Raw genomic sequence first — 25,261 nt, 5'->3', positions numbered from 1 at the left:
ATGTGCCATTAATTCATAATGTCCAGAGGAGAGAGCAAACTAAGATGGACTGATTAAAAAGATTTTTATGTGTTCATTATGGCCACTGTCTCTGACACTATGAAGAGACTAAGGGCCATTGTCACTGTAAAATAGCCTATTTCAATGAGCTCTGTTAGAAATCCACATTGGGATTGCATATGGGCTATCTGGTCAACACTGGAAGATTATAAATAACAATGTGTGAAAAGAATTGACTTCAATATACTCACAGCTTGTGGTGGGGGAAGTATTTTTGGAATATAGCTGTTCAGATTCCCCAGTTCCTACCCATGCTGTTTTGAGGGTTGTGGGATTTAATGGACTCCCAAAATAACTTTTCTAAGTTCTGCATTTAATAATCTATGAACACCTATCAGCAATGGTCAGCACAAAATCTACTTGATGAGAGGAATCTGTGTCATTTGACTGATGAAAGTAGGTCAGTGAGTGGGCTGCCACCCATTTCATCGGTTAATCATGGATGGTGGTAAGGAAGGGGCTCCAAATAAAATACACCTGTTTGGCAAGTGACCAATGTTAGCATGGCACATATACATCATACTAAAGAGGATAAGTATTCTTTGCACCTGCTAATTTGCACCTGTTAATTTATAAGTACAAATTTAAGGGGAAATACTATAATGTAAATACTATAAAGAAATGCATGAGCATACAGTGCAGAAGAATGCGGAAGATTGTGACTTGACTGAAGAATGTGCATGCTTGTCCAGTCTGCTGTTCAAGAACTAATTATTGATGTACAGCTTTAAGGGCTTTCTCTCCAATCCTATCTTCAATTTATTTTTCAGCAGATCTTTCAACCACACTTGGAACTTGCAGGAACTTACCTTCACAGAAAATTGCACTGTGTAAAATAAGGGACATAAATGCACTATTAAATATTGAAGGTCAGTTGAGTTATGGATCAAGCTATGTGTGGCATCATGTGGAAAGTTTAGTGTGAAATCTGAAATAGATTTTATAAAGCAACCTCCTTCCCCAATGTTTCTTTAAAAAGTTCAAAACACTTCTTATACACAATATAGCAAAAAGTAGTTCTGGAAAAGCTATGGGAGGACTCTGTGAATGAAATCAGTAGTTCAAGTACTGGTTCCAGAATAGCAAATTAATATAAAATAAAGTGAGCAGAAGTTCATAGCCACCCTCAAATGACCCTATCTTGAATGTTGTGGTGCAGCCAGTTCATGTTTGTATTTCATCTGTGGTTTCCGTTCATACTGGAGTCTGGGAATCATATTCTTCTGCTGACAACAGCAGATCTTTTTTCCACAGCAAAAATGTGAAATAAAGTGGATGAATAAATAGAGGCAGATTGTGGTACAAATTGTTAGTTGAAACAGAATGTGCTATAGTGACAACCAAAAAGTCAATTTGGAATTAGGATGGGAGGAACTGCCCAGTTCTGTTCTTCAACAGTTAGGTGAGAATGACATTAAAACTGACTCCTAGTGTATCGAAAGGCTTTGATTTATTGATCAGCTACAGAGTCCTCACTTTATCTCATTTCCAGATCTAAGTCCACTGATGCAGTGAGGGATGCATATGTTTGGGAATATGTCTGAGCTGAAGTCTCCTGTAGCCTGGAAACAAATGTTTTTGGAATGGATCTGGAAACCATGAGAAAACCATGTTTTCAAAGCTCATGTTCCTAGTTTGATGTAAAATATAGTTAGGAGGAATTTTCACCATAGAAACTATTTATTTACCCAAATATACCTACCCTACATACTCATATATTAGGCCTGGGTAACAACGCAAAAATTTGTTTCTAAAATCGATTCGTTTTTGGGGGGGTTTTGGGTTTCGTTATTTAAAAGAATTACAAAATTTTCCTTTAAAAAAGTTCGGTATTTACGAAATTTCATTATTAACGAATCGATTCGTTAAGATGGCGGACCCCCCGCGCATGCGCAAATCACTTTTTTCTTTTTTTAGAATATTTTTTGAATTTTTTTAAGAATAAAAGAAATATTTATCAGAAATATTTAAAAATGGAAAATTAACAAAATGCTTGCGCTGTTGTGGAGCGAATACAGCCACAGGACAGGGACAAACACACACACAGGCACACAAGTTTTTTTTTCTTTTTTTAGAATATTTTTTGAATTTTTTAAAGAATAAAAGAAATATTTATCAGAAATATTTAAAAATGGAAAATTAACAAAATGCTTGCCCTGTTGTGGAGCGAATACAGCCACAGGACAGGGACAAACGCACACACAGGCACACAAGGTTTTTTTTCTTTTTTTAGAATATTTTTTGAATTTTTTTAAGAATAAAAGAAATATTTATCAGAAATATTTAAAAATGGAAAATTAACAAAATGCTTGCCCTGCCCTGTTGTGGGGCGAAAACAGGGCAAAGCCTCCTCGCTGCTCCCAGCAATGAATGAATGAATGAATGCAAGCACAAGCAATGAATGAATGAATGCAAGCACAAGCAATGAATGAATGAATGAATGCAAGCAAGCAGCCAAGAGCCAACCAAGCCTCCCTCCCGCACCTCCCGTCTCCTTCGCAATGAGCAATGCGGCCACGCGGAGCCGCTTTTAAAGGGCAGCCCGCCCAATCACAATGAGCCACGGTGCTTGGGAGCGGCGGATTGGCTCCCGGCGCACCCAGCATCCTCCATCCCTAAAACGTCATTTCCGAAACGGGCGGAAGCTCGTAAAAAAGATGGAGGATGTCGTTTCGATATTTAAAAACACTTCCGGGTTTGAAAATAAGTTTTGTAATCGTTTTGTAATTGTTAAAAATAACGAATATTTAACGAATTACAAAATTAACGAACGAAACCGCCCAGCCCTATCATATATAATTCTAGAAAGTTAAATAGAAAAACGCCCCCCCCACACACACACACATACACACTGCGTCAACTTATTTGTGGGTCAATATAACCACTGTACCTTAAGTCTTATTTTAAAAGAAGTAATCTCCTTATAGAAATAGAATGGCAAATGGCAAGAGCTTAGTTCTTCTCGGGAGCACCTAAAAGAACTACTGTGGCTCTTCTTCTGGACTTTTTCAATGCCTGGGTGTGGAAATTGCAATAGCAACCAGGAACAGCTGGTTCGCTGAGGTGGCAATGTTGCTATCCCCTCTCTTTCCCCTTATCCATGAGTCTTATCAAAATTCACAATTTTGGCCATAAAACATGCCCTCAATGTATACATGGTGTCAACTTATGTATGAATATATACAGTAACACATATTTATAGGAACCAAGCATGGAGCAATTTGTGATTTATTTTACCAAAGCAAAACAACAAAAACCATAATCAATTACATATCTTTTAGAAGAATGCACAAACATACTTTACTCAATGAGAACAAGCCCTATGAGGAACGGCTTGGGGAGCTGGGCATGTTTAGCCTGAAGAAGAGAAGGCTGAGAGGAGATATGATAGCCATGTATAAATATGTGAGAGGAAGCCACAGGGAGGAGGGAGCAAGCTTGTTTTCTGCTTCCTTGGAGACTAGGACGCGGAACAATGGCTTCAAACTGCAAGAGAGGAGATTCCATCTGAACATTAGGAAGAACTTCCTGACTGTGAGAGCCGTTCAGCAGTGGAACGCTCTGCCCCGGAGTGTGATGGAGGCTCCTTCTTTGGAAGCTTTTAAGCAGAGGCTGGATGGCCATTTGTCAGGGGTGATTTGAATGCAATATTCCTGCTTCTTGGCAGGGGGTTGGACTGGATGGCCCATGAAGTCTCTTCCAACTCTTTGATTCTATGATTCTATGATTCTATGAGTGCATGCAGTGAAAAATGTGCATGTTTAGAAAAAAATGCACTGAAAACAAAATGGAGGGAGGAAGTGAAGAAGCTGCATTGATTTAATTTAAAAGTCACATATAATTAAAAACATATCATTCTTAACCTTAGGTGGATTTTTTTCAAATTGAATTTTTGGAACTTTTTTTTCACTATACATCCAACTCAGATAATGGTGGAGAGAAACCCTGTTCCCACTTTAATAAAGAACTCTCACACAACACAGTTACAGCACCATGATTCCACCCTGAATGTCATAGCTGAACCCTATGGTATCTTGAGATCCAAGCTGCAAACCTGATTATGTCACATGTGTATCCATCCCTGAACCTGAAGACCTAAAAGATAAAGATATTGTTGTTTTAAAAACATAAACAAGAACAGTGTTAATACCTTATGTTACTGCTACCATTTTAACAGAGATGTGAGGACAGACTACAATGCATAAAATATTTTTCAGGTATAGCAACTTTCCAATTTGTCCAGGTAGGCTCAATTTCCACAGAAAAGGAGCTACTGGCATTTTATAAATCCCAATTTTTAAAAACTATATGTGTGTTCAATAAAGGTGAAAATGGTATAGCCATTAGGCCAATTTATAATGATATGCATGTGTAGATATCTAACATAATTTAATTTAAATAACAATGAACACTAGGTGGTAATACTATAGAAACTAATATTTCAAAAGTGTGTGTGTGTGTGGGGAATTAACTGGTTCTGGGTTGTGCGGGCCATAAGTGTACCTCCATAGCTTTACCTTGCTCAAAAGGAAAACCCAAGATTGTTGGGAGGTCGGGTTCAATGGTGACTTTGAAAAGTCACATGTTGTAATCTATTTTAAATATTTTTTCCATTTCATTAAACTAACGTTGCACAGCATGTCTCTTAGCCATGCCAACAGGAACCACATGGGGTCCTTAGCCAGCTGATGAGCACTGCTCGTATCTAGATACTGGAATTTGATTTTGCTGCTCTGCATCCTTAATCATTTTACATTTCCACCCTCAGATCTGCTGTTTTATTGAGAGCATTGGAATAGAGGAAGCTATTCAAAATATATGGACATACATTCACATATATATGTGCATCTCTCCATATGTCTGTTTTATGCTTTTTAATAGCATTTATGTCCAAGTGGGATTTTTGGAATTAGATTAAACAAAGCACTTCCTGGATTAATTCTTGTTGCATTCTGATTAGGGAAACATAAAAGGGCAGGAAAGAAAGAGAGATTGATTGCTCGTGGGGGATGGCTGAAGGGAGGGAGCGGATATGCAGGTAATAGCCAGTGGTCTAACAATTAGCTTCAATCGACTTTTCTGCTCCTGTGCACAGCACCAAGGAACATGTCTCCATATGCCCCCCAAACTAAACATCATAGTATTTTTTCAATTGCAAAACTACATCTGCATATAAATGATTGAGTCCTCCACTTCTCCCCCTCTGAATTCTTCCAGAAATGAACACAAAATGTTAAAGGCATAGTCAATTTTATGCATGGAGCCATGAAATTGATTATTGAATATAACCCATAAACGATGGGTTAATCTTCTTGTCTATTTCTTCTTTGTGTATTCATTTCAGTTTGGATCAGTCCTGTTCTGTAAAATGTTATTGCTGCTGCTTTTAAATTGGAAGTAAATTAAAGAAAGACAATGGTATATTTAATGTTGAGCGAGTTGTTTCTGTCCTTGCCCACTGGAACAGTTCATGAGACTGGCAATTTAGTGAATAAAACAGACCATTCAGAAATAAAACAGGTTGTACTAAGGCTAGAGATGTTGAAGAAATTTACTGTTGATGCTACTGTTGCTTATGCAGATTTACAAATTTTGAACTATGAAATTAGAATGCTTTTATACTAAAAATTCTGTAATTTTTTTTTTAGAACTTAAGGTTTAGTTTCCTCCATGAAAAAAAATAACACAAACTCATATATTAAAGGAAGTCGAGATAAAAATGCATATATCTGTGGAAAATACAGAGAAAATGCATTGTACTAGGGAAACACTTGGGGAAAGTGCACACTATAAGAAAAAGAGATACAAACATATGCATAATATGAAAATACACCCCTCAAGTTTTCACATTATCCAAAATAAATTGCTGCATTCACAGTTTGATGTGAACACAACTGAAATAATTTACAGATGGGAAAATAACAAAATCAGTGAAACTTGAATTTCCATTTGTCCCATCTAACCCAACGTCAATTAAGCAGGCACATTTAAACAGGGAGAACTATTACTACTACTGCTGCTATATTTATTTATACCCCCCTTTATCTCTCCCAAAAGGGACTCAAAGTGGTTTAACATAAAAACATTAGTACACAATTTGAAATAAACAAATATACAAACATTAAAACAGAATTAAATATAAACAGTATTAAAACTAGTTCAAAACATGTTCAATGCATATGGTTTTCCACTAACAGTTTTGTAAAGATACTGATTCTCAAAAAAACCTGAAACCCTACATAATTTAGAAAGAGAGCTAGATAATATATTGATAAAGTTCTATAATAATAACCTAATTATTTCTTGCTAGGATGAGAAGAATAATCTTAGTTATTTTTCCCCATGGCAAGAAAATATTTGAGCAGTTTCAAAAATCTTCTCTTTACAAAAGTTGCATCCCAGATTTTTTTTGCCAGGAAACAGCATTTTTTTTTTTGTACAGAAAATTCTTCTTCCTGGACAGACAAAAAACAAAAACACAAAAACTGCCAATATCAGAAGAAACACGTTTTTGACCATTTCATATTTTCAAATAATGTTTCCATACCTATTGATGCTTTGTATTTTTTTTTCACTGAAATAAATTTATACCATCATGGTGTACTTTGCCACTCCACACCTCTCAGTCTCAGTAGGTGAGCTGTTGTTGATTTTCCATTCTGAGGCTCTGCAATCAGTGGTGTTAATAGAAAGGGTTGGGAAAGCACCCGACTGAAACCTTGTTTTAGTCTAAGTTAGATAGACCAAGGCCTTATCAATATCTACACTGATGCATTTTTGGACCTGATATGTCATGCCAGAATGTCAGATTGGGCCCAAAAGGGATCCTCAAAGGGACACACCCCTGGTTGTTGGGGAACAATGAGTAGCCATCCTAAATGCTCCCCTCCCTTCCTAGCATTATCTGTCATCACAGTTGACATCAGGGTGAGCAACTGAGAAAAGGTAGGTACCACGTTGCTGCCAGTGGCTTCACAACACAGGGGTATGGGAAAAATGGGAGCACTATCTCATGTCCCAGATTTGCCCAAGCATAGGGGATACGGGATGGCAGTTAGGATACTTGTGGCTGTTACACTTAGGAACCAGCCCAACTGTCCTCGCATCTGCTAACTTGAGAAAATTCTAAATCCTGGGACAGGATTCGGGCCTCCCCCCAACTCTGGGTAAGTGGGACAAGGTGTAGCTGCTATGGGACTGATCCAATTCTACACCAATTTAAATGGTCAGTGGAGATGTCCCCAGGATACAGCCTCAATATAATGCAGCTTTCTCTGTTGCTAAAATAACTGGTGAATCAAGAAAACATTTCAAATCAATTTTTTTTGCAAACTAGAAGTACATATATATTGCAGAATGAATGCAGTTTCCCAAGTATAACAAAAATGGCAAACATTCTTTTTTTTTTTTTTAAATCTTTTTTTTTAATTTTATTATTACTATTGTATAATACATAGAAACATTCCATCTTTGAAAATAACATTCAAAATACCAGTTTTTTCCCCAATCCCGCCACCAGCACACCCCCCCCCCCCCCGGGAACAAATAGATACTTTAGCTGTGTTTATTACAATTGTTCAATCATGAGAATAGTTTTGTTCAACACCGTATATTTATCTTTCCCCTTAATTCTATATATGAGACCCTTCCATTTTGCTTTCCATGTCTTTTTGCTTTGACCCGTCATATAGTAACTTTTCCTTTCGCTAATATAATCTTGAAGAAGGTAATCTGCTAAATATTTGTACCAGGTTTTTGTATCCCATTTCTTGTGGTCTTTCCAGCCCAGGGCCACTGAGGCTTTAATTCCCTCTATCATATGTTTTATTATTTCCTCACTTTCCTTATATTCCTCTTTATTTTCGAATTTCTGAGTGAAAAATTGGGCCTTATTCCATTCTATCTTGATCCCTAATAGCTCCTCCATTTCTTTCCTGATTATTTCTTGGAACTTTTGGATTTTTTCACATTCCCACCACATGTGGGCATATGTTCCTATTTTACCACAGTTGTGCCAACATAATTTTGGGCACGTTTTTGTGATATGCGCCAGTTGCACAGGAGTTCTGTACCATTTTGTCAATATTTTTCGTTGCATTTCTTTAATCTTTAGGTGTTTTATTTTATTGATTGAATTAATCCAATTGTCTATTTCTCTCTCACTGCAATTTAATTCCTCCTTCCAGAATTCTATTAGGGTAGATTTTGTGTTGTATTGTATTTCGGTGATTGTGTTATATATAAATCCCATGATTCCTTTCTCCCTCTCTACTTTCCATTTTATTATTTTGTCGAGATTTGTTTCTGAGGTTTCCTTATTCTTCAATTCTATTAGCTTTTTAGACAGCCCTCCCCATTGTAACCAATTTCCATGCCCGCATTTATCTTTTATTTCCTCCCATTGAATTACAGTCCCGTCTGGTTTTAGTAAGTCCTCAATCTTTGTTATTCCGTTTTGTTCCAGTTTCTTTAGCATGTTGCGATATAGCTGGGTTTTTCTGTTGTCTAAGGAACCTATTGGGAGCTTGTCTATTTTATTTACTGGGAGTTTATTTTGCCATTTTCCCCAACAAGTCATTGTTAATGACAAGGGGCCTCCTTTTATGTTTTTTAGTTCTTTCCCCCCAATTTTCCCCATAATGCAAGATCCATATTCCCACCCGTTTGTTAATTTCTCTAACCTAACCCATCTTTTGGGCTCACCGATATCTAATTCAAGTAACCTAACCAATTGACAGGCTTCGTAATAGTTCTGGAGGCAAGGTGCTCCCCAACCTCCATTTTCTTGTGGAGTATAAAAAATTGAATTTGCAATTCTGGTTTTACTAGAGCCTACTACCCATGTTTTAATTGAGTTGTCCCATTTCTTTATTATTTTGGGAGGAATGCTACATGGAAGGCATTGAAATAAGTACAAAAATTTGGGCAGTATCATCATTTTATATGTCTTCACCCTTCACATTCAATAAAGACGAAACATGAAATAAAATGAACTCAATATAACTTATAAACGATCAAAATTAACTGAGGATGAACTAAATAAACATAATACAATACAAGGAGTCAAACCCATTGAAACACAATACATTAAAAGCATGATAATATATCAGCGGGCTGAGGTAGGCATCCAATGACAAGGCAAGGATGTGTGTTGTTGTTGTTCATTCGTTCAGTCATTTCCGACTCTTCGTGACTTCATGGACCAGTCCACGCCAGAGCTCCCTGTCGGCCGTCACCACCCACAGCTCCTTCAAGGTCAATCCAGTCACTTCAAGAATGTCATCCATCCATCTTGCGCTTTCTTTTTTCACCTTGATTAGAAGGCTCCTCAGCTCCTCCTCGCTTTCAGCCATCAAAGTGGTGTCATCTGCATATCTAAGGTTGTTAATGTTTCTTCCAGCAATTTTCACCCCAACCTTGCATTCCTCAAGCTCCACATATCGCATGATGTGTTCTGCATACAAGTTGAATAGGTCAGGTGCGAGTAGACAACCCTGCCACATGCTTTTCCTACTCTTGAACCAGTCTGTTTTTCTATGGTCAGTTCTGACTGTTGCTACTTGGTCCTTATACAGATTCCTCAGGAGAGAGATAAGGTGATTTGGTATGCCCATACCACCAAGAACTTGCCACAATTTATTATGAGCCACACAGTCAAAGGCTTTAGAATAGTCAATAAAGCAGAAATAGATGTTTTCCTGAAACTCCCTGCCTTTCTCCATTATCCAGCGGCAATTTGGTCTCTTGTTCCTCTGCTTTTTCTAAACCCAGCTTGTACATCTGGCAACTCTCTCTCCATGTATTGCTGGAGTCCTCCTTGCAGGATCTTGAGCATTGCCTTACTGGCATGAGAAATAAGGGCCACTGTATGGAAGTTTGAGCAGTCTTTAGCATTTCCCCTTTTTAGTATGCGGATATAAGTTGATTTTTTCCAGTCTGATGGCCATTCTTGTGTTTTCCATATTTGCTGGCATATGGCATGCATCACCTTGACAGCATCATCTTTCAAGGTTTTAAACAGTTCAGCTGGGATCCCATCGTCTCCTGCTGCCTTGTTGTTAGCAATGCTTCTTAAGGCCCATTCAACCTCACTCCTTAGGATGTCTGGTTCAAATTCACTCACCACACCTTCAAAGCTATCCTTGATATTATTATCCTTCCTATACAGGTCTTCTGTATAGTCTCGCCACCTTCTCTTGATCTCTTCAGCTTCTGTTAGGTCCCTGCCATCTATGTGTGTAAAGGATGTGTGTAAAGTATACTAATCCTCCTCTTCTCCATAAGCTAGATTGTGCAAATAAATCTTTAGAAGCTTTTCAAGGGAGAAGAGAGAGGGGGAATTTTTCGTTCCTTAGGGAGGGAGTTCCAGAGGCAGGGATCAGTCATGGAGAAGGTCTCCCTCTTGTTCCCACAAACCATGCTTCAGACCTTATAAAACTACATGGCAGTTAAAATGCTGTTAGACTACATTCCTTCTACAGTGTAGCTGCACCCTAATTGTATATAAGATGATAGGAATAATAGCAACAACTGTAATCATCACAGGAAATGTTTACAGTCAAAGGAAGAAATAGAGGAAAAGAGCCAACATATTTTGTTAAGATTCTCCTCCTGAAACATTTTTTCCTCTTATGACATTCCATAAGTAGCTATTGTAAAACATACTGCTTATTAGAATTGTGAGCGGAATTCATTTCTCCTGTTTCCTTCATTTCTTTTGCTTCTTTTGGTATTTTGGGAGCACAGAATGGGAAGGCCCCTCCTGGTATAAAAATCAGCTTGACATGAAAGCAAGCAAGAGCGGGTCCTGGCTACTGGCCTGCTTTTTGGAATCACAGTTTAATCTTTTTTATTAATCTCCCAGCAAACAAAAAGTAAACCCTCATTCCCTGAAAACTACTCTCCTCTTCCAGAAGGTCATTGCTCTTCCTTACCTGGAAGAGGGAAGTCTCCATAAAATGCCTTGAAGAGTCCGTGGCTGGCTGGCACCTCCCAGAACTTACCTCCTTGCTTTGGAAAGAGTGTGTGTGTGTGTGGCATGCAGACCCAGAGAGCACATGCCTGCCAGTACCTGCAGCCAAGCATCTCCTCTAGAGTAAGATGCACTCAGCTGCAGGTACTGGCAGCATGTGTACTTTCTGTGCCTGCACACCATACTCGCACTCACTTCTCAAGGAGAGAGTGTGTGTGGTGTGCAGGCAGTGCCTGCAGCCAAGCACCTCTTACTCTAGAGGAAGCACACAGCTGCAGGTACTGGTGCCTGCCAGTGCCTGTTTCTAGAGTAGAAACAGCAGGTGAGATGAAGCCCCCTTAAAGTGCACACTGGGAAGGGGAGCCTGCATGGGAAGCCCCCTCAACCGCCATAATGGGTTGCTAGAAAATTAATCTTTCAACACTCAAGAGCGAAAATAGATATCTGCCCTCCTGATTTTGGGAGGCTCCCAAAAATGGATTGGGGCCTCCACTGAAAGCTGGGACACAAAATGGGTCAAGTTTTACCCTGAATGTACAACCCTACTGCTTGCTAGAGTCCAATGACTATGTTTGGATTTTCTTTTCAGTAAGCATGCACAGGCTTTCTTCATTACATCAATGTTGTGGGGAAATGGATTAAGAAGTCCCAGTCTCAGAGTCACTAAAGGCAAATAAAATTGTCTCATAAGTGAGTCCATGATCAGCTTGAGAAAGTATTTTATAATTTTGTTATTGTTAGCAAATTGAGGTTACCAACAGGGGATGAATCACCCTTTGATAGAGTTGTCTAGTCTTTTGTTTCTTCTTCGGCAATTGAAAAGAGCTCCACTGAGGTCAAATCATGTCATGTTGTAAGTCTTAGCCAAAACATGGCCCTAGTTTTTGTTAATGTTAGGACCAGCACTTAATAAATATCTGATGATGTGAAATATATTATCTTGTTAACTAACTTGCCAGCCTGCTGGAAGCTTTACTTATACAATATTCAAACATCTGGGTGCCAATTGGACTCATTTTCGCACAGGGATTACATGTTGAGTTCCTATTGTGTCAATTACTCTACTATAGTAGGGACTGATAGGATTCTGGCTGAAGTATATGGTATTACTTCCGATATGCAGAAGATATTGCTATATAAAGTATTTATTTACTGGTGAAGTACATATAACTGTATTGTGTAATGTACAGTTAAGATATATAAGGAGGACAATTTAGCTACACAAGTTTTAATAGGAAAAATATTTTGTTGCTCCCACTGTTTTTACTATTATTATGAATTAACTGTACAGGCTGTAAATTTCAGTTGTATTTTATACTAAAATATTTTAAAATTAATTCATAAGAAGCCTCATAGCTGAAGCTGGATAAATCCATTGAATCTCTATTAGAACCTACAATTGTAAGTTGTGTTTTTCTTACCTATGACATCAAAACATGTGGAAGCTAACTCTCACTGCTTGTCACATAGTTGTGACATTCTAACATGAACAGTGACTCTAGTCTTATTTGGGCATTATTTATCTGGTCTGACTTAACAAGAAAAGAGTACCTATCTTGCCCCCTACATCATGTAAAATCCATTTAAAAACTTACATGTTGAAAGATGCATGTTAAAATTTACATTTCAGGGGTTTTTTTAAATTAAAGAAACAGAGTTTAATGCAGAAATGGGACAGGATTCAATTATAAATGATCACATGTGAAAGTAACAGAGACAAGATCTGTAGTGATTTATGCTTATTTAAAATGGGCGGAGAGAGGGAAAGAACTGTAAAGAAAGGCAGAGTTTTATATAACTGCAAATCTTTGAAATAAGACTAAATTCTGCAGCTGTTGGAAATGAGATTAGCTCTATTTAAACCAGCAGAGCAATGTTCATTGAACCCATTGTGGACTCCACCCTCACTGAACATTTCCTTAAACTCCTTTAAAAGATTACATGAACTCCTGTTTCTTAGCTCATTTAAGAGTTTAAAGTGAAAGTCCAATGAAATCAATGATGTTTTAATGGCATCTTTCAATAATTTGAAACTAATCAAGAGAAGGGATAAATAAAAAGAGAGAAAAAGAATAACATAAATCACAATTCTTTTCTTAAGATAAATCCTTCTCGTTGTATCCTCTGTGTGGATGAAAATGTTATGAAAGCTAAACATGTCAAGACCCACTGTAACCTTGACATACTTCATTCATTCCTTGCAACACTGGGCAGGTTGTTAATTAGATATGACTGAAATATAACCATTTGTATTTTCTCCTAGCAAACACTGTAGATTGATATTGTCTAGCAAACTAATCTTGATCATACCCAGCATTACTTGAGAATAGCAAGAAAGGAAGAATCTATATGGGGATTTTATTCTCTCTCCCATCCCCATATATGCCTTCTGTGAGTATCTTGTTGAAGACCAATTTCCTCACAACATGAGATCTGTGAATTGGGTGGTGGTTAGGCTTTGAATATGAGTAGCACAGATTTCTGGTGTAATATGATGTGGATGGGAAGATTTGAACAGAGCTTTTCTAAAACCATTCACTTCATGTTAGAAAAGACTTAAACATTGGATAGTCACAGCCAAGTTCAAGTTCACCCAGCAATTGGTGTTGCATAATTAAGCCAGAGCAGCTTTTTCTTTTTGTATGTGTGTCAGGAGCGATTTGAGAAACTGCAAATCACTTTTGGTGTGAGAGAATGGAAATCTGCAAGGCCATTGTTCAGGGGACAACCGGATGTTTTGATGTTTTCCCATCCTTGTGGAAGGCTTCTCTCATGTCCTTGTGGGAGATGGAGTTGACAGAGGGAGCTCATCCATGCTTCCCCTGGATTTAAACCTCCAGCCTGTCAGTCTTCAATCCTGCTGGCAAAAGGGCCAAACTTTCTAATTTGGGGGCTGCAAGGCAGGCGGGAGCAGGGTGGACAGGGAGGGAGGGGTTCTCCCCAAGCCCCCTTCCTTTCCTCCCCTCCCTCTTCTCTTTCAGAGGAAGAAAGTGAAGAAAAGATAGGAAATATTGGATCCCAAAAGGGTTGGCCTTGGTCAGGATGAGATGGTAGAAAGGAGAGAAAAATTGTATCAATTAGACCCTGTATTGCCTATTCCTGATATAGAATCCTAGAATACTAGAACTGGAAGAGAACCCCCAAGGGCCATCCAGTCCAACCCCCTGCCATGCAAGAAGGCACAACCAAAGTATTCCTGATAGATAGTGTCTGTGGAAAAGCCTCCAGAGAAAGAGACTCCACCACACTCCGAGGTAGCCTATGCCACTCTCCAACAGCTCTTATGCTTATGAAGTTATTCCTAATCTTTTCAGTCGGATCTCTTTCCCTGCTATTTGAAACTATTGCTCCCTTGTACCTTGATCTTTAGAGCAGCAGAAAGTCAGTTTCCCCCTTCCTCCTCATTGGGACATCCTTTTAAATCTTGAAACATGGTTCTCGTGTTCCCTCTCTACCTTCTTTTATCCTAGCTAAACATCCCCAGGAAGAAAAGAGGAAGAAAAAAGAGAAGGAAGGAAGAGAAGGAAGGAAGTCAGGGGGGAAGAGAAGGGAGGGAGGGAAGGGAGGGAGGGAAGGGAGGGAGGAAGGAAAGAGAGAAGAAAGTAAAGACAAAAAGAAAGGAAGGAGAAAGAGAGGGGGGAGGAGGGGGGAAACAGGGAGGCAAGGAAGGAAGGGAAGGAGGAAGGAAAGAGAGAAGGAAGGAAATATAGGATGGTGTGAGAGAGAAGTGCCTGAGAAAAGAGCCCAAGGGGCTGCATCCAGCCCCTGGGCCTGCCTTTGCCCATACCTGACCTAGGCATTCATAGAGAGATCATTTTAATCAAACCTGTGAATAATCAGCTCTAGGAAGGAAGGAAGAAGAAAGAGAGAGTGAGGGAAAGAGGGGAAGCAAGAGAGAAGGAAGGGCAAAAGAGTGGAAGGGAAGGAAGGAGGGAGAGAGGGAGAAAGAGGAAGGTAAGTAAGTAAGGGGTGGAGGGAAGCAAAGAGGAGGAAGGAAAGATAGGATGGTGTGAGAGAGGAGAGCCTGAGAAAAGAGCCCAAGGGGCTGCATTTTTGCCCGGGTTTGCCCATACCTGTTTTAACCCATTGCACCACTGGGGGCTCCGCCAGAGCAGCTGTGAAAGTTTCACTTGTACTTAAGCATTATTAATCAATAAAAGTGGTTATGGTTTAATTGCATACTAAATTCTGGAGTCTTTTTGCCTCCATAGTGAAATTTAGTATGAAGAAACAAACAACTAGAATGGGATACCACCCCCAGATCCTAAAACCAAAGGCAATGCATATTACTCCCATGACCAGCTTTGTTAATATTTGGAATTATTTATTTAAACATGTTCAGACAGTTATTAGTTCAAAACTATTATTGTCAAATATGTAAGAATTTATAATACAATGAAGTCTAAAAATAAAATAAAAGTAAACAGGAAAGAGAAACTATGGTGGGGGGAATTAAAAAGGACTGTACAAAAAGAAAAAGCCAATGAAAACTTTGGTAAACTTCCCGGTGAAATCACCAGTTCCATATATGCTTTGCCAACAAATCCATTGTGCAGAAACAATACACAATATAAAATATAATGGATATGCTAGATATAGCTCTCTCTTTTTAGCATTGTTAAATATTTATAGCCAACTAGATATTGGGAAAGCATGTTCATTTTACCACAAGCATTTCCAGATGAGCAAAGAATGTCAGTGCAGGGTTTCAGTTCACTTTTAGTACAGAATCAATGCTTTAAAAATATTTCTTATAATAAACATAGTACACATACAATTTTAATGATAAAGAAGAATTTGGAAGCTAAATAATTGAATAATCACATAACTCATGGAAACATACCCTGACATCATATGGCTATTTTAATCTTCCCATGTAGTGTGTTCTAACCTCCAGGTGGAGGCCAGTGTTTTTGCCTGGCTTCTATGAGACTATCAATAATGTGAATCCATCTTCATACACAGCCTCAGGGCAGTGGTATAGGTATCACCTGCCCTTTGCTTCTATGTACTGGAGAGTCAAGATCCAACATGTTGTATCCAACACATGCAAGAACTCTTACCTTAGTCTTAAACAGTGACTCTAGCTGTATTCTATCATTAGTTATTTGTGTTTATTCAAAATATAAGGAGAGTATTTTTGCCATACCTCCTTCCTAGGGATGGAAAAATATTATAAAACATTCAAGAAATGGACAAAAGCCTCAATTTTAGAATGCCAAGAAACTGTGAAGAGAGGAATCCTGGAGTGATGAGAATCTGCTTAGTTCAGTTTTATTCTGTGCAAAGTTGATATGGCATTTTCTGCAGAAACCATTATTTTCTGTGCAAGAAACAGCCTTTTGTGGAAAATGATATTTCTATGAAAAAATATTAGTGAACAGAAAATCCTGTTTCTGCACAGAAAACATTATAATTGGGGATTTATTCTGAAATTCACACGATTGATTTGCAACAAAAATTCAAATTTTATTTTCTATTCAGAAAAGGCTATTTGGTGCTTAAAAGAACCTGACTCTGCTCAAAATAACCACATGCGGTTGTTCTCACATAATACATCTCAAATTGTGAATAGTCCTGTATGTGTGAAGAAAAGTGATGAAATAACTTGTTGCCGCAAAACTGTTTAAACCAGGTCAGGATATGGAATAAAGAGACTCAGTACCCTGCAGACTGACTCCACAGACACCCTAGGAATCAGATGAAAGCTGGGATGGTGACCACAATGATCCACCATTTGCAGATAAATCCAAACCAATGCCCCCCCCCCCCCCACTTCCTCTGGTGAGACACACTGGTAAAAAAAAAACACTTCCTGGCACTTGACTGCAGCAAGGCAAAACAAGAGCTAGCAATCAGGCATTTTTGGGGAGTGTTTTTTGGGAAGGGGGGTGTTTATCTTCACGCTGAGCTGTATCAGGGGTTTTTCTCTGACTGCTGCAGCATTAGACATGTTCTAGATAAATGCTCTGCATTTGGTATTTCACTTTCTGCTGTACATTGTTACAGAGATGAGATTCAGTAAATGTTATGGTTTAATTCAGAATTTTCAGAGTATTTTAAACATGCTGTTTCCAGATGGAGTCATGTTGTAGATCACATTGGGGATGTATGTTTTGTAGATGACACCCCAACTTTGAGCTGGCTTGAAGCTGGATTTTAGTACTTGTGTAGAAGAACCCTTAGTGAAGAATTACCTCCCTATCTTTTCTGTTCTGAGTTCTATGACTCTTACAAGCATTGATTTGACAATCTGAGATGAAGAACCTACACTATTTCTGGAACCCTTCATAAGAGTTGGAGCTCACCTTTTGTGCTGCATGTGCCTCCCCTTCAGGTTATTGAACACATACACTCCAACTGTAACTGGATAATGCATCATCTCTATCTCAAAACTCTCTCAGGCCCCATCTATTCTGCCATTACAATGCAGATTAAACTGCATTACATGGTCGATTCAATCTGCATTGTAGTGGTAGTGTAGATAGGGCCTCACTCTCAAAATATTTTCTGCCTCACTCTCAAAAAATACTACAATAGCTAACAAAACAGACATATTACAACATCCTACAACATCTCCCTCCTACCCCACACCTGTGAACCTATCACCTATGACTCCCATCACTACTCACTGTGAATTTTATACCTTATAACTTCTTTAATAAATTCCTCTTGTGGCTAATTTAAAATACACATCTGTCTTTATTTCCAGATATAAAAATGCCAGGCTCCATTTTTTGCAAACTCTTCATACCATTAGATCACTTGGCCATTTGTATATAATCTAAGAACTTTTATTTCCAGTCCTTTTAGGTAATTCTTCCTCCCCTTCCCCTTCCAAAATTTTGTTATTATCAATCTGGATACGACAAAGCTGTATTGACAAATTTCTATATCTCTTTTCTAATCTCCTTTTCTAATTCCTTTCCTAAATAATCCTAAAAAAACAATTTTGGGTTTTTCTTAACCTTATTGGCAATCATTTTTTCTGCTTTTCAATACAAGGTTCATGTGGTTGTTTACAGATGATAATGTGCCTACATTCCTAAATAAACACTAGAACAAAAACAGCTTCTGGGTTGTTGGGAAGCCTCTTTTAAAAGCCATTATGAACAAAACATTTTCAATACTACAATTTTATGGAAGCAATCTTGTAGTCACGTCATTTTTAAATATCAAGTTTAGCACCAAATGAAATGAAAAAGAGTGCTCTTTCTGAATCTGAATTGGCACCACTGAAAAGATGTTATCCCACACAGAGGACATTGCTATGTGGATTTATACCCCTCTAAGAATAATCTCATAATAAGACACTCATATGACTCATGGCACCAGGCTTACAAGGAAAGCAAGCTTATAAAGAGCAGTAGGGGGCACAATCTTCATTCTGCCATATGAGTATGCACTGTGGAATTAACTGAACATGGACACTGTGGACATAATTCAGTAATGAGAAAGAAGTGGTTGAAAGGAAGAAAGGCTATGAGGAAATTAAGAAAAGAGCACACACATTATCTCTTTCAGTCCACTGGTTCCTACAACCAGTGCTTTAGATAATCTCCAAGACTAAAATTTCTCAACAGCAGAAATAATTGCCTTGACCACTCTCTTGGAAGGAAAATGGTGGGAAATGCAGTCAAGCATTCAATGTTCATCTGTTATCTCTACTACGAATTTCCACTTCCCATAGAGCCCTCCAATTCCACACTGAGATGGGTTATTTATTCTATTGCACCATCAGGTCTTCCTGGATATTTCCCATGTGTTTCACTATTTGTTTTCCTATAGATCCTTAGATGTTAATAATATTCTTTTTACTCATAGAGGAACCTATGCTCAACAAAGTTACATACCTTTTGGCATGCCTTAGTTTTTTTTCTAAAATTATTCTGCAAAGTGAATTTATAATATATTCCACTGTGATAATGCTCTATAAAATATTAATATAAGTCAAAGAAAACACAGTTTTAGTTTTCCTGCATTATCTTCTTATAGATCACATTTTTACTCAACCAATAAAACAATTGAGTCCAAGACAACACTATAGATTTATGGAAGACCCACTCAGAAACCAATCTTTCCCACAGAATAAGAAAAATTAGACTAAACTCTGTACTGTTGTCCAGTCAAATGTTTTTGGAAAACTGTAACATCCAGAATTGGATTACCTGCAAATAATAATTTGTTTTAGCTTTGTTTGCAAGGTCCAAAGTTTTTGAAATTTTTTGTTTAATTCGCAAGTTTCCTTTCTATAGTAGCATCCCAATTTGGGTCTTCTCCTAAGAAATTCAGGTTAGCCCCATCTTTACCTAGTAGGAATGTGCAAAATTTTTGGAAGTTTGGTAAGTCATAAGAAAATTCATTAAATCTGTACACCCAAAGCAATATTCAACACATGGGCATGGCTCATGCAAAAAAAAAAAAAAAAATAGAACCAAAGCTTACCCAATACATTTTCATTTGTATTTTGTAAATTTCAGAAAGCTCCCTCCTAAAGTCAGCTTCATTTGCATGGCAAGCAAGCAAAGTCAAGCCATCACACTGGCAACGAAGATCTGCATAGTTAAAGCTAGGCTTGGTTGAACCAAAAAAATGGTTCAAAACCCGTTTCAGATGTAGGGAGTGATGGTGCTTCTGAATTTTTCAAAAAAAAATATTCAAAACTTCTGAAATTTCTGAATCACTTTGTTAATGCGGACACGCATGCACAGTAGGAAAAAAACAGCACTGGCTCTGGGAAAATTCAGGGGATTCTTCCTCCCTCATTTTTAGACCAATCCTGCTGAAACTTGCTACAGTGATAGCACACATGAACCACTGTTAGCTCACCAACTTTCATAACCTTTTACTTATCCATGAATCTTTGGCAAATTTTCAATTTTTTTTTATAAAATACATTTTTAATAATAAAGAAAATTTGATCCTGGATTGAAAGTGTTGATTCCTGTTTCATTGGGTGGGCTTTACTTTGAAAGTAGTTGTTCCACTCCAAACACTTTGTTTGTGTGGCACAAACTGTGTTAAATTGGTGGAGAACAGAAATCATAGTACAGACCCCATCAAGGGACAGCTAGACTGACCCCCTTCTTCTGGGCAGAGAGGCACCATACAAACTCTTCTGACATCCATTTGCTTCCTCTACTGAGTTGGAGGGGACCCTCAAGACACATCCATCCATTTATTCCTTTTTGCAGATGCAATCAAACATTTTATTTTATCATTACTTACCGACTGTAAAGGACTGGCTGGCTGTGGTTGGCTACCACAGTGCCTTGTTCATGGCAATCAGGCAAAAGTAAAATGATTGTTTTTTAAGCAGTTTATGTTCTCTTGGCTTTGCAAAAGTTGCCTATTCCTTTGCTGCCTTCTTTCGACACCTTTGTAGATTCAATCAGTTTATTTTATATTTAGATGAAGACTGCTACAGACAGCTATTTTGGGTCCTCCAGACATTTGGGCTAAAGAGCAGCAAGGCAGTGTGGGAAATGTAGTTTAACAACAGGGCCTTTTGCAATCTCTACCATTGGGGGCCTGGCCTTCACAAACTACAGTTAAAGATGGCTGTGATTACCCATGGTCACATCATCCCTCCTTGCATCAGCGCGGCAGAAAGCATGAGATTTTAAAAGTTTAGGCTTTACCAATGTTGCTTAATGGTTGTGAAAATTAAAATAACACTGGGAGACATCTGAACATTATATAATATTTCAGGAAAAAAATGATAAGTGGTTCAAATTCAGATCCCCCCCCCCCACCTTTCCAGTATGGTTCAAAACTGCATCAGAAGTCAAAATTCGTAAGTTTTTTTCTGACTTCCTGGCTCTTCTGAACAAACCTATCCAACACTAGTTAAAGCAGTGGTATTTCCTATGGATGCGAGAGTTAGACCATAAGGAATGCTGAGCAAAGGAAGATGCTTTTGAACTGTGGTGTTAGAAGAAAATTTTGAGAGTGCTTTGGATCACAAGAAGAACAAACCAGTCCATACTTCAGGAAAGAAAGCCTGTCTGTTCACTGATGGGAAGGATACTAAAGCCAAAGCTGAAATACTTTGGCCACATAATAAGAAGACAGGATAGCTTGGAAAAGATAATGTTGCTGGGAAAAATGGAAGGAAAAAGGAAGAGAGGCCATTCAAGGGCAAGATGGATGGATGTTATCCTTAAAGTGACTTGCTTGACCTTGAAAGAGCTGGGAATGGTGACCAAAACATCTAAACAAATAAACAACAACAGGGGGAAGGAAAACTGTTCTGCTTTGCTAAAACTGGATTTTGAAACGTTTTCAAGGGGAACATTTTAGAGATGTTAGGTGCTACTTACATTTGGATGTTTTTATAAGATGTTATTAGAACTTTGTTGTCTGAGGGGATCTTACAGGAAAGATATCTCACAGATACTTTAATTAATAAATAAAATACTTTTTCTACTTCTACCCCTCTTTGACATCAGCATACCAAGTCTGCTCCTGGATTCCTGAAAATATATCAATTGACTGTGAAATATTTGTATGCAACATCCCCTTTCTTGTACTATTAATAGTATCCTGATCTTAAAATTTAGATTTATTTCACAAGACTTTACATATAGTTGAACACTTATCTAAACCATGTTGAATTCTGATTCCATGCTTGTGAACCTTTCAAAATTATTTGTAATGGTTGAAATGCTTTTCAGATACTGGAAATTGTCTTTCAGCAGGAACATTTTAAGTAACCTTTACATTTCCCAGAACTTTACCAATTAGCAAACCACATTTAAAAATAACCTTACAGAACAGGTTAGAGTCAAAGGAGATTTTGAGGCAATCATTCAAAGTTTCATTTATGTGTCATACTTTCTGCAACAAATATACATGAGTACTTTCCTTTGGATATGAAAAACATTCAAATAATGGGCATATTTCTTAAAAATGAGCCTTAAAAACCAGGTGGATCAAGTGAACTTTGAAAGAAGATAAGTGTGAAAAGATAATAACAGCATGTTTTAAAATATTATAAACACATCTGGGAAAATTATTTGCAAACACACTGCTCCCACCATTTTAACTGATGCCTCTTACTATCAATCAAGCATGCAGTGAAGAGTAAGTGTATTATTCCTGTTCCATTATCTTCTTCCTAATCCTCAGTCTAATGCTAAGGTCAACCCTATTACAAGAACTGCTGGTTTCAATGAGACTTTTGAAGAATGGGTTTATTGACCTCCTTATGGACCTGTAGCAAAGCAGAAGGAGTCAGTTTTTAAGCTCCATGTCATTGGCAAAGGAGGAATGAAATGGAAATGACATCTAAATCTTTAGAGAAATGAATGAATGGAATGGATACACTTGGATTTAGTTGATTAGGTGCAATGGACATGCAAAAAAAGCTCCATATAGGTTCATCCTAGACTGTTATAAATTGGAAATGACTTGAAGGCACACAGAAAGAACAACACAAATAACTAGAGTACAAGTAACATCGAAGTCAAATGAAAAAGTAGGTCCAGTTGGTGGGGGATGGTGGATGCAAATGCAGGGTTCAGTGAGTTGCCAGTAATCCTTCTTGTTGTCCAAACTAGTCATGAAAAAGCACTATGACTTTGGTTTGTAACCAAACTGAAATATATGACTTCTGTCTTTTACTAGATCCAGCAAGCCTCCATAATAACAGTAATAAAATCTCTTTTAACTCATAACCTTCCACTCAAAGAAATGTATGATGTCCATGACAAAGACTTCATTGAAAGTGGGTTTTTGTCAGGAGAAGGCAGCACTTCTGAAAATGGAAAGCAGGAGGATGTTTCCATTAAATAAGAGAAAGTGATCAGCAAGTGGTCAGCAGGTACAAATGAATCATTTATTGTGGTAGCTAAAATAATGGAACAAAAAAAAGCAACAGAGGTATTAAGCCCTTGTGCACAATATCTTTGCATGTCTTGGAGTGGCATAAATGACATTTATGAATACTGTTTAGAAACATAATCATGCTCAGTGGTGCTTGGCAGGCTGATATCAGTGAGTAAAGCTATACGATTAACATATAACTTTTATTAGTGATCTGAAGAGATCGTATGTATTTTATTATTTTTAATTCACCAACAATAGAGTTCATATATGTTGCATGCTGCAAACTGAAGCAATAATCCATGCCGATCCTAATGTTTCCATATCTTAACCATATGTAGGTCAATGTTAATCCCTTTCATGCCAGAGCTTGTGCATTGAAAACTATGATTGAAGTTAGATACAGCATTAGAAAAAATGGCATACCACAACAGCCTGGCTCTTGTTCAAGGAAAGGGAGCAGATTTTAAAGTTATCAGTGATGGCTTGTAGTTGCTATTTCATTTGGGTGATCTATTTTGAGTTTCAGTCCAAACTTTAAAGAACAAAAACTGCTTTTTCCACAAAGGTAAGTGAGCAACCTTTGTGAGGTCAAAAATGGGATGAGGGATCTCAAAACTATAAGAAGCTTCCAAGGTGGAAGTAATCAAAACAATGTGATACTTTGTTAGACTTAAATTTTATTTAATGCAAGCTTGGGGACCCGGCAATGCCCAAGTTACTTGAGAAATTGATTGTTTGTTTTGAGGAGTTTGGTAATATCTCTGGATGCAGGTGAACTACAACTCCCATGCAGGTGGGTCATTTCCTCCCCCAAAATCCTGCAGTATGTTATGTTGGCCTGGGTTCTTTGAAAAAGGCACTGCTTGTTGGGGTGTTAGATAACATCAGTCTGGTAATTTGAGGCTCTATTTCCTAGAAAAAAGCCAGTCTTTCCAGTTATACTTTATGAATGCTCCCATTAGAAAATTCATAAGGATATGGGTGAACTGCAATTCCCAAAATTGTGGGCCAATCACACCAAACCCCACCAATATTCAAAGCTGGCCATGCTGGGTCTGTTTTTCAGGTTTGGTCCAGATCCATAGTCAGCTGGTTTCAGTGCTCTCTGGATAAGCATGAACTACAACTCCCAGAGCCAAGGTCGTTCACCCCCAAACCCTGCCTGCATGCACAGTTGGTCATGTTGGGTCTGTGTGCCAAGTTTGGTCCAGATCTGATGTTAGTTGGGTTCAGAGCTCTCTCAATAAGGGTGAACTACAACTCCCAGATCCAAGGCTATTCAACTCTAAACCCTACCAGTATGCACAGTTGGGCATGTTGGGTCTGTGTGCCAAGTTTGGTGCAGATCTGATGTCAGCTGGGTTCAATGCTTACTAGATAAGGGTGAACTCCCAACATGAAGGTAAATCCCCCTAAACCCCTGTGGTATGTTCAGTTGGTCATGGGGCTTCTCTGTGCCAAGTTTTGTCCTGGTCCATTGTCAGTGAAGATCACAGTTTCTCTGGATGCAGGTAAACTATAATTCCCATGAAGGTCAATTTTGCCCAAACATCTCCAGTACTTGGAAGTATAGCCTGTTGTTTGTGGAGGTGGGACTCTGCCTGTGTTGTTTGTGGAGGTGGGACCTCTGCCACATACACAAATACACATTTTTCACTTTTATTATGTGTATAGATGAGAGTTGGGCTGGGATCCTATATCATTTCAATATAAATTTTATTTTCAATTCTTCATATATTTTTTTCATTTTTATTTTCTTAATCCCTGTCATTAGACTCTTTTATTTGGCTTATGAGTGGTCCTTCTTTCTGCCATTTAGTTTGCATTGTTCTTACCATGTATTCATCACCCTTAACCATCAATGTATAGATTGATCCCACTAGTCCTTTCTCTGATTTCTGTATTTTAAAAAATATTTCTTGCGTTTTATCCTCTTTCTCTATTTTTCTTCCATATTTCCCTTGTTTGAATTTATCATAAAAACCTCATAATTCTAGCCAATTACTATTTCTAATCCTTTTTATTATCCTGTCTGAAAAGATTAACTGGCCATTCAAATCATACATATCTTTGCTCCTCATTGTTTTCTACCGATTAGGGCCAGTCTCTTTCTTATATAATCCTCTATACGTGTCCATCTAGATATTTCTGGCATCCATTTTGGCTGCTATTTTTTCCTATATTTTTAGTGCTGTTTACTGAAGATCAGAATTCAGATCATCAAAATCTTTACGTTTCTTCTTAAGCTTTATTTCTAGAGGGGAAAATAATCTCACAGATATTTAACTCGGGGCCCTTCCAGAGAGGTCCTATATCCCAGGATCTAATCTCAGGTTTTCTGTTGTATCCCAGATTATCTGGCAGGATATGAGTCCATATCCTGTTTAAAGCAGAAAACCT

This window comes from Anolis sagrei, chromosome 3 (assembly GCF_037176765.1).
Source record: "Anolis sagrei isolate rAnoSag1 chromosome 3, rAnoSag1.mat, whole genome shotgun sequence".
In the NCBI taxonomy this organism is placed as follows: Eukaryota; Metazoa; Chordata; class Lepidosauria; order Squamata; family Dactyloidae; genus Anolis; species Anolis sagrei.
Note: the sequence above shows the minus strand (reverse complement) of the source record.